The sequence below is a fragment of the Pagrus major genome, chromosome 14, assembly GCF_040436345.1.
Source record: "Pagrus major chromosome 14, Pma_NU_1.0".
In the NCBI taxonomy this organism is placed as follows: domain Eukaryota; kingdom Metazoa; phylum Chordata; class Actinopteri; order Spariformes; family Sparidae; genus Pagrus; species Pagrus major.
In genome coordinates, this window is record NC_133228.1 from 5,699,902 (window position 1) to 5,709,462 (window position 9,561).

Consider the following 9,561-nt stretch of genomic DNA (forward strand, 5'->3'; position numbering starts at 1 on the left):
TCCTCTGTAGACGCTGTGTACAGTGTGATGTTCAGTCTGTTTCTTGTGCAGGCTGATGTTTTCACTGTAACCTGATTAAGGCCACATTCCAGTCATTACAGCTGTCATGTAAACACCATCAGCAGGTTATCTCTGACAAAGTAAACAGAACAAGATTACTGCGACGAAGCTGGAAAACTCATCAGTCTTCTGAGCTTTATTATAAGTGTGGTGATGGTGATGTTCTAAAATTGGACTAATTGTTTGATGGTGGTGTGTTTAAAGCTGCACTCATGAATGTCTCATTTTAACCATGGATCATAAGATTACGTTTAATCTGAAAGGGGTGCTTGTAATGACAATGCAATTCTGCAACTCCTCTTAACTATATGTAGCATCTTAGTACCTGTTAGCTCGCTTTGGGTTTTACTGCCCACAACTTCACTGTTTTGCTTCACTCTGGCCACACCTCATTTTCAGCCACAGCACGCAGCAGTTTTCTCCTGCAAAGTTCTGATAAACTGACTGTACACTACCTGCAGACAGCAGACAGACAAGTCAGCTAGCTGCTAATCTATCTATCATCTATCATTATTATTATTATTATTATTATTATTATTATTATTATTATTATTATTATTATCATTATTATTACAGTGCTTTAAATTTGCTTTTGAATGCTGCTTCATAAGCTTGGAAAAGAAGTTATGATTTACTGAGACATACATGTACATCATTAGTCATTTATAGACTTTGTTGATGAAATCATGGCTTCCTGTGGAGTGTCGCACCTCTCGTTGCTATGGAGCTGTTTTTGTATGAGTGAGTATTCTTTTTGTTTAACGCGTGCAAAAACACGTGCAGGTGACGCGATGCACAGTCCGAATGGTGTCACACTATTTCATTGATCAACAGGTGATAACATGTCAAGTTATGCTGCAATGCACCAGCAAAGGCTGGGAAGAAGACTAGAAGATAGTAAATGTGGATGTGATAAATGCTGGATTTAAAATGCTTGTAAAATAAGATCTGCAAATGTTTTATCAGTAAAGAAATGCACTCAATACATTAGTTAGACCTTAAGAAGATACACAAGGTGTTGGTGAGTAATGTTAACATAACTTTTTGTATACAAGAAAACACTACAGGGCAACTTGAAACTCTGAATCTGATCAGGTGAGTGATTTGAATCGGTATTCTTTTATTTATTTTCCTTTGATTTTTGTCATATTTAGTCCGATTTCTAATAGCGTTTCCATGCTGTAAATGAAAAACAGTGCTAGTAACACATGGACAATGATGAAGACTTGCATGTAAGTTTTTTATAAATTAATAATTGAGTTACTTTTATTTTGTGTATCTTATAATATTCCTTCTGTAGATAATCAAGTATGCTTCCCAAAATTAAACTTCAAGGACAAGGGAATGAATGGACAGCCAGATGGGTATTGTGAGCAGATAAAAACTGGAAAATCAAGTTGAGGAAAACAGGTAGCGCAGACTTCGGGTGGGGACAATCGTTGATGGGACATCTCATGGCTCCATCTTTCCTCCATGTGGGTCCTTTGCTGAGAGACGAAGTGAACAGAAAGGGGCAGGGTGCACTTACGTAATATGTTGCAACAGGGAAATGAATGAGTGTGAGGTTCGACCTTCTAACAGTGGTGTTGTCCAAATTTGATTTACCTCCTAAACTCCTATTAGCTTGGTCCAGAAATTGTAACTATTTCATAAAATATTGCATCACAGTTTCTTCCTCACTCTTGTGCTGCAGTTGGATTTTAACACAGTGCAGTGGGAAAGTTGTTTAGGCCTCCAAATACCAGGAAACATCGGCTTTGGTTTCTGGTTTTGCCTCCCAGTCATGTCACATATTCAATGTTCAGCTCTGCAGTCGGTGAATTCTGAAAAAGTGGTGGTATTCTCCTTTTAACACATCCACCATCCTTTCAGCAAACACTTTATATCCTGCTGGACAGCTGTTGTTGTCACTTGCCAGCCAGAGGGCGTATGCAGGATTATCTCCCTGTGTTTTTGGACATACGCACACACACACACACACACACACACCTGGAAGCCTCTGAACACATGAAGCGTGCTGGAGTTAACCAGGAAAAACAAACATTTGCATTGTTGGTACCCAGTGATGCACAAAGAACGCAACCTTATTGGTCTAGATGATCTCATTCTGACACTGAAAACCTGTGAACGTTGCAGTGGGTGTGTCAGTGTTAAAATATGTGAATAGGTGAAGTCACATGTGTCATGGTGTCACATGTACAGGAAGGACAGAAGCCAGGGTTTAACTGAGTAAACACTGACACCAGCAACCCCACTGTGGGGTGTGTGTGTTTAGTGTTGTGCCATTTGGATAGTACAACTGTGAGACATTACATTCTTCTTTCTTTATTATGTTTGAACAAATGTGTCATTATGTGTTCACTGGTGTTTGTGTTCTTTACAGTGACTGATTTCCTTCCAGTAAACAATGTTTTCCTGCTGAGATCAATCCCAGTCAGCAGAAAACTCACAAAATAAGAACACAGCAGCATTTATGAATTATGTTTAAAGAGCAGTAGTCATGATGGTACACATTCATTGTCACTATATACCACTGACTCTATATAAAGATGGATCACATGAAAGACCTATGTGATGCGAAAACATCTCGATCATCTCCTGGTGACTGGCTGCAGTAGAGGTCATAAACCCCGCCTCCTCTATGCTGGGTGGGGGCGGGGTCAAACTAAAAACTCAAATAAATGCCCAATACATTTTCCCAAAGATGTTTTTTTTTTCATTTTAGGTTGTTCTTATCACAGTGATATATGTACAAGTGTTCATTTGTCTGATAATTTTGGCCTTAATTGCTTATTAGATGCTATAAAAAGGGACTGAAATGATGATTGACAGCTGAGCTCTGCTCACAAACATTGTTGAGGGTGGGTGTATGGGTGTGAACGTGATACTGCAGCTCCACCGCCTGATCACTACTGTGCAGACTTTGGCTCCAAATTACATCACCGGTGCAGGATGGCAGCACTTGTTTGGTACAGGGGGAGGAAGAAGAGACGTGTTGTCCATCTTCATGTATGTCAGTGATATACACCAAATATCAATTTTGATACAAATTTAAAATATCCAAGTCATCACTGAGCTGTCTAAAATGTTATGTCACATCCTAATGGAGTAAAAAGGAAATGTTTTAAAATTCATTAAAGGAATAGTTAAAGAACATTTGGGGAAATATGTCTGTAAGTTGCTATCCAAGAGTGAGATGAGAGGATTATTATCAATCTCATTGCACAGTGTGTGCAGGAAGTAGTACAAATTAGAGCAAAGTTGAGTTTGACTATAAATACTAAAGCTCACTAACCAGTTAGTAAGATACAGTACAGTGTATTATTTAGTGAGCTATACTGTTACATGGCACTCACAGAGAACAGGTCTTCTTATTTATTGTGGGCAAAAAACAAACGTGTTTCAGCATGAAGCCATCATCAGCATGATCCAAAACAGCACAGATGATAATATAAAAGAACAGTTAAGGATTATTGAGGAAAAACGTTGATAGAATTAGTCTCAAGTGCCTCAGGTGCACTACATAAATAAACTCTATGTGCAAATAAATGGCTCAACCTACTGAATGCATAGAAAAAAATCTTAAACAAAACTTTTTTGCACTTTTTAACATTATTAGACACTGGACTCACAACAGCAAACATGATTTTTTTTTTCTCATGGACACATTAACTTCTACTCCTTTGTATTTTTCTTCCTATGTGTTGTGTTTATTTGTTGAAGTGGTGCCTCTGTGTTTGGAGCTACAGTTACAGTGTGTAACCTCATCTGCTGCTTCAACATGTATGAAGTCACATGTGTTTGTGTTGTGTATACATGTGTTCACTACCTGAGTAGACATGAATATAACCAGAGAGCGTATCAGTTATAGCTACAGTTGTGTGTCTTTGCCTTTTTCTCATGGGAAAGTGATAGTGAATGACGCACACACACACACAAAACAACACACACACACACACACACACACACACACACACACTTCTAATCCCAACTCTCTGCAGTCCCACAGTGGGACAGATGATGTCATTCACCTGTGGTGCCGTAGGGCGACAAAGGCTCTTTTGTGCTTGTGCAAATACACACACACTCACTTTTCTTCCTGTGTGTGGGTCACGTGAGCAGATTGAATTGAATGCACATGTGGCTTCTCTCTGCAGGGGGAAACGCAGCATTTATCATTCGTTTGCCGTCTCATTCATCAAACCTGGAGAACAGTGAGAGCTGCTGTGTTGTCACAAAGTCACCCCTCACTTTGTAAGTCGAGTTAACGAGACAAATCAGGCCGGGTCAAGAGGAGGTTGACAGGCTTCCATTCAGACATTCAAAGAATTTGTGTTTCTAAATGAGACATCTGGCTGGCTGAAAAGTTCAGAGCCCACTCTGAGGGAGTGATCTGGACAGTTAGGAGGCATGTATAAAGTGGAGAGTTGAGTAACCGTAATTTTTTAATGTAATTTGATCCGTACAGCTCTTGATTGCAATTCTGATTGCAATGATTAATGATTAGTGATTGCAGAAATTGGTTCCTTTATGTGTGGGTCAATGAACACATTGTCTTGTGAGCAGATTGATTATGACTGTTCATTGGTGTTGCCAGATACGCTTGCAAGGTACAGTCACTCATAATCACCAAACAGGACAATCATTGAGCCAAATGATCTTTGGCTATAATGATAACATTAATGATTCTCAAAGTCCATAAAGATGCACTCATATCATTCATATTAACAATGTATCACATGACTACATGTCATTTGAATGGTATTTCGTGTAGTAACAAACCCACAGAGAAAAATCACAAACTTTGCCATTCCCCTCAGTTTTTTAGCATCTTTTAGCTCATTGTTTGGCTGATAAACGAATCACTCAGCACCAAATGGACAAAGCTAGCAGCTAGCCCTTAGCCAACACAATGTAGCATTTAGCAGCTAAACAGCTTGATATGTCAGTGGAGACCAAAATAAAGATAAAAGTAGAGTAAATAATTGATTTACATTCATTAGATGTCTGGAAACACAACTCTAAATAAATGCTAATGTGACTACTGTATGTTTAAATATGCAATTCTTTGCTAACATATGCTATTATGTCAGTGCTGTGTTTTCTGCTCATTCTGCTGCCCTCTAGTGGCAAAAAAAATAATATCACAAAGGTCATGAGGTGTTTCCTGCTCCTCATATTGAGGTCTTTGCTAGTACTGGTCTGGTGCTAGTGCTGGTTATGAGTTGGTTCAACCTGCAAACCTCCTAAGAACTGGTTTGCTTTTCCACAGGCGACCATAGAGTTACGTCATTACATGGATGTGTGTGTCTGCAATTTCCCAGCATCGCTAGGAACGACTATTGCAGACAAAGTGTTGCTCCTGGCTTTGCATGCCTATATTGGCATCCAAACATGACTGGTCCAATTCATTTTTGCTGCTCGCTGTGATTGATATAGACGGTGATTATGCTCCAGAAGAAAGGCAATTAGCCGACACATTTTACCACCACGTATGCAGTTCTTTGATCTAGACCAGCAAAGTGTTGGTGCCACTCTTGAACCAGATTTCCTGTCCGAGAACCTGCCAGGAAATCTGAGCACTGAAGAACTGGTTCAAGTTTAGGCACTGGCTACGAACCAGCCCTCAGACTGCCTTGGTTGAAAAGAGATACCTATCAGGCCAGTCATTAGAAATTATGGAAAGGGGGAAAAAATGTTCAAATTGGGCCCCTCATCCACATTCACTCCAGCACCACCACCACATGCCCGCCCTTGTCACGGCACAGATGGAGTCTCTAGCAACCATTTCCAAATTCAGTGCCATGCCCTGTTTTGCGTACATACTGCTGTGTTTACATGGACACTAATATTCCACTAATAATTAGAATAACAGTCCATTCAGACCTCATGTAAACACCTCAGTTGGAAGAGACTGATCCAATCAGTCCTGATCAGAATGAATTTTCACTCAGATCAAGCCAGGTGGTGTAAGCCTTTGATAACCGTTTCAATTGGACAATATTAACCATGTAAACGCTTCTTACATTTCTCTCTGATTGGAATAAATATATAGGTCTGTAACATCTGACCCAGCACTGCTAACAACAACAGAGCTGCTGTGCTAAATCAATGTTTATGTGCCAAACTAGCTGCTAGGAATAAATGATGCATATTGTATGTGTAACATGGCGACGTCACAAATTCACAGAATTAAAGGCGAGACTGCTGACGAGGCGTTTCAGGAGTAGTGTTTTGTGTGGGAGAGAGGAGCGTCTGTTGGTGAAGACTTTGACCTTTTTAACTTTCGAGATCTTTTACAAGTACAAGAACCTAGGAAAAAAAATAAAAATGTGTGTAGTCCACTCACTATCTGATTCTATACAGGTGGTCTGAAAGTGACATTTACACAGTTTTATCAACCCAAACTGTTCTGTCCTGATCTGTCCTAGCTCTTTTCAACATGTGATTTTATCTGTTGTTGACACTGCGAGCAGGAAAAGACAGGAAATAATCCTGCTGGTAGGTGCTCCTGAACTCAAAACAAGGAGCTGTAAAAAAAATCACACCTGCCTTATCAAACTGCATTAAAAGATATAACTGAGATTAGCCTGCTATGACGTGCAGTGGGACTGTCTGCCTGCACGTACTGTACAGTATGCAAACACACAGGGCTGCACGTCCACCTACTGGGTACAAAGCTGTGGGCAGTTCCACATGACAGAGGCAGCAGCTGTTTGAAATCCAATTTTAAATCTACTGAACCCTGAATGTCCTTCTGTAACTTCTCATTACAGCACTGTGTTTTGGATTGTCTTCCGCAATACTTCTCCTTACTGTAATAGCTTGATGCTTTTCTCGAAAGTGCTCATACATTTAAAGGAGGGTGTAATATTTTGAATAGAGTTATTTCACAGCTTTATTGTGTAGATGAATTATCAAAGTAATATGCAAATAAATACAGTTAATTTAATACGTGAAGTGTGAAAAGAGACAAAAAAGCAAATGCATAAACAAATTTGGAAGAATGAAAGAGTGGAGGGTATCCACTTTAATTTAACCTAACTGCTCCAAAAAAAGAGTAGGCTGATAGTTTGCAGACATGAGTCTATCATTGGATAGAACATGTCTTTTAAATAAATTATCTTAAATCATTGTCCCATCAGCTACTGAGTTAATTAGTAATTCTTTATCCAATAAAATATTGTACAATCCTGAGAACAAAATGTCAGCGGTGGAGTAGTGTGATCACAGGATGTAAGCCTGCCATTGGCCGACTTTGTCAGTTGGTGTTCTCCTTTCCACTAAGCTATTAACCTGGTGGCTAACGGTGTGAACATAAACTAGCTTGCAGCTCTGTTACCCTTTCTTTTGCAAAGATTTCACCATTTTAATTCCAGGGCTCGCCTCCCCACATGCAAAACAAGTTCCCCTCAACACTATTTTGTAGGGGCACTGTCGCAGCATCCTGGGTTTAGTGCCGGCCAAGACAACTGACATTGGTTTGAGGAAATTCATGATAGCAGTTAGCCTGTTAGCTACAGTAGTCCACCAACCCAAGGAGAAGAACCATTCCATTCTTCAGAGACATGCTTCAGCCTCTGGTTTGCATCTTTTGTGGAGAGGGATTCATACTGCATCAGTCCAAACACAACTCAATGCTTTGCAAGAACTACTTAAAGACCAAAGCAGACCAAGGACTCCTGACTGTCATGGACTTTCCTCCACAGTCACCTGACCTCAACCTCATGGAACATGTATGGAGGCACTTGAAGACTGAGCACTCTGTGACACCACGAGAAGCTTTGTTTAACACTCTCAAATCATGCTGGGATAACATGAGTCAGTAGGTTTTACACAAATGTGTTGAGTCCATGCCAGCTCGAGTGCATGCTGCCATCAAAGCAAGAGGGGACAAAGATTAAACTTTTCACTCAAGTTGTTAAGCTGATATCATCATTTGAAATAAGAAAAATGACATTACCTTTGAAAAAAAGAAAGACAATATAAGTATACTGACAAGTGGTCTCTGACTTTTAGACCCTAGTTCACGTGTGAGAAAACTGACTCATCACAGTAACCAGAGTAGCAAAGGTTGAAGTGTGAGATTGCAGTTTTATTGACTTGTTATTTGAGCACTCAGTGCACCAGGTGATAAAGGTGTGCATCAGTGATGTCAGGGGACTTCTGGGTGTCTTGCTGCTGGTTTGTGGGTGCTTTCTTTGAGCTGGATGACCTCATGCTCCACTGCCCCCGGTCATCCTCCTTCTTCTCCTCCTCCTCCTCCTCCTGAGCACCGCTCACATGTGAGCCAGAAGGCAGAGGGTTAGATCAGCTGAAAGGTATGAGCTCATGTAAACTGCAGCTCCATCACACTCTGTATATTAGCTATAGTCTGGAGTAATGGGGGGTTAATCCAAACAGCGATAGGGAAGGACCACCCTCTCATGTGAGAATCTGCCCGAGCTCGTCCAGTGAATAACGGATGGGTGTGTTTGTGTGTGTGGATATTGAGGAGTGTGATGGAGAGCAAAGCCATGTTTGGACCAATGTGCCCTCTTTGTGTTGCAGGGCAGGTTACCAGCTCCACAAAGCCTGGTTGGTTTTCACAAAACTACATTTTAATCAGTGCACAGAGGAGCTCCTTGGAGTCAAATTTAGCCTGTTTTTCTCTTCAACTTTAAGAACATTTATGCCAACTTGTGAAAAGTTGCAAACACTCAGATGAGAACTAAGCATGTTTCCATCAGTGGGTTTGAATGAAAAAGCAGGTTTCTTGAATGTGAAAAGTTCCTTTAGGTCATGTCTAACAGGAAAATTGTTAGTAATGGATTCCCAAATTTTGGAAAATCTGTCAACACTCTTTCTTGTTGGCACAAGCTAACTGAATGCTTTAATTTAAAGACAGGAAGTAAGAAATTCACTTGTCTAATATTCTATTATAACATTGCAGATAATGTGGATATAACCAGGACCATTAGTGCTAGTGAACACATTTTTTAAGAGGGTCTAAAGCGTTGAGCAAGTGTTTTTCAAGTGCCTTCACTCCAGTGACAAAACTCTGCATCAGTTAAATACAAAAGCTCAGTTTGCAGTCTTACAGTACAGCTGAATATTGCTACTTCAACACAACTTTTCCATGTCTATGTAAAAAAACCTGACAGATACCTAGAACTCCTCTGTTTCTCTTCAAGGGCTCCAAACCTCTCAGTGGAATACGTGCCACTAAGAGGTTTGGAGGTGACTCTTTGTCTGCGCTGTGTTTAACAAAGTGAATAGCATATACTTGAGATGATAAAGTCTGCCAGGAGTGGAAGCAGCTTCTCACAGTCCCAGCAGTTTTTGTTTTTTTTTTACCTTGAGAGGAGGAGGAGGAAAAGGTTTCGGCACAAGAGGAGAAACTGACCTGTATGCTCTTATCTCACTGGGCCAAAGGCTAACAGGTTTCACAGCAGCAGAGCCAACAGAGAGCTGAGCTGCCTTTAGGAATGGAGGAGAGTGAGGATAACAATATTAGGGTTA